Source organism: Lactuca sativa, chromosome 7 (genome assembly GCF_002870075.4).
Source record: "Lactuca sativa cultivar Salinas chromosome 7, Lsat_Salinas_v11, whole genome shotgun sequence".
NCBI classification, from domain to species: domain Eukaryota; kingdom Viridiplantae; phylum Streptophyta; class Magnoliopsida; order Asterales; family Asteraceae; genus Lactuca; species Lactuca sativa.
Genome location: NC_056629.2, coordinates 184,961,687 through 184,963,314, shown reverse-complemented (window position 1 = coordinate 184,963,314; position 1,628 = coordinate 184,961,687). Strand labels below are relative to the sequence as shown.

General features: G+C 40.0%; 1 pseudogene; it reads left to right on the top strand.

Annotated features, from left to right (window-relative positions):
• Positions 1–1,109: 1,109 nt before the first annotated feature.
• On the top strand, positions 1,110–1,228 carry LOC111915081 (5S ribosomal RNA; annotated as a pseudogene).
• Positions 1,229–1,628: the final 400 nt, after the last annotated feature.

The following is a 1,628-nucleotide window of genomic DNA, read 5'->3' as shown; positions in this document are numbered from 1 at the left end:
TTTAAAGAATAATATTAAAATAATCAATTGAACTTATTTTTCCCAAAAACAAGTAACAGTGAACTTGACTTATAATATGGAGTGATTGACTTTTAGGGTATGACCAAACGAAAATTTTGAGTTGTCACAAATCTGGAGGAGTTTGACCTCAGAATGGAAAGAGGCAACGAAGGACCCTACTATAGTATAGGTTCACTTCCAATCATCAGTGTTTTGTATGCTTTTAAAACATGTTTAAAACTAGTGCAACTCGAGTCTTATCTTTTGCGAGATCCCATTAGTTAAGGGACCCTCATGCTGCGTTTACTTGCGTTTTGTAGTATACTTTGTTCGCAGCAGTATTCCTGTAGTTACTCTAAAGTACTGTAACCCTGATAAAAGTTGCACCGTTGTGTTTTGTCTGTAACGCCTTTATGTTCAAATCTAATGTCTTTTACTTCTAAATAAGTCTGACATTATCATACGACTTGAGTCAATTCGATCCACACAATACCAGTTTTGTGCGTACATCTCCTTCTCCGAAAACATCTTTCTAGCGAAGCCGTCACTCCAGAACACCGAAGTACTCATGCATAGAGTACCTCATGTTTCTTATCCTTCTGAAGAAAACTCAGCAAACCTCCCCGAAGTACCAATCATACAGTACGTCAAGTTCAATCCAAAGATCCATACGGTTGATCTATCACTGAAGAATGTATACATAGGGGTGATATATAATCACGGTTCTACAGGTTTAGAATTGATGATTCCTCTTTAACTTCTTTTCCTTGTTGGGATGTGAGCTTAAAGAAGAATCAGTTATTCGACTACCATTTCAATCTTAATTATATACGACTCGTATACACGAGACAACGATTGATGAACCATGTATGACTTCTAATATGAACTTCAGGACGAAGACTGCCCAAGACTACGAGTGCTCGCATCGTCATGCGAACAAACTTAGAACCCAATATTGCTCCTGTAACCAGATCTCCCTACGGTCTAACGCCCATGGAGATACAAGAACCGACCGTACAGTTTAACGACTACTCAACAACATAATGAAAAGACCAAGCTTCTCACCTTTGGGAGCTCTGGTCTTATTCTTCAACAAGGAAGACTTCAGCGGGTGCGATCATACCAGCACTAATGCACCGGATCCCATCAGAACTCCGCAGTTAAAAGTGCTTAGGCGAGGGAAGTACTAGTATGGGTAATACCCTGGGAAGTCCTCGTAGCGCAGACCTCAACAGGACTTCCATTAGAAATCATTACTCTCTGCCTCGCATAGATGAATCAGTTGACCAACCGCAAGGAACGATGTACCTTTCAGAAATGGAACTAAGATCCAAATATCACTAGTTATGATTGTTAGTGAAGGGTGTCCTGAGGACAATCTTCCAAACTCGATGCGGACACTGAAAGTTCGTAGTGATACCTCTCGGATAGGACCAATACGCCCGTAGTATTCATGAACTTAATGAATAGGGTACGCCATTCTTACTTGGATCAGTTCGTCATTGTCCTTATAAATGACTTACTTATCTACTCTCGTAGTAAGAAGGAAAATCATAAAGAGCATCTACAACAAACCCTGGAAACATTACGATCAGAGAAGCTTTACACGAAGTTCTCTAAATACGGGT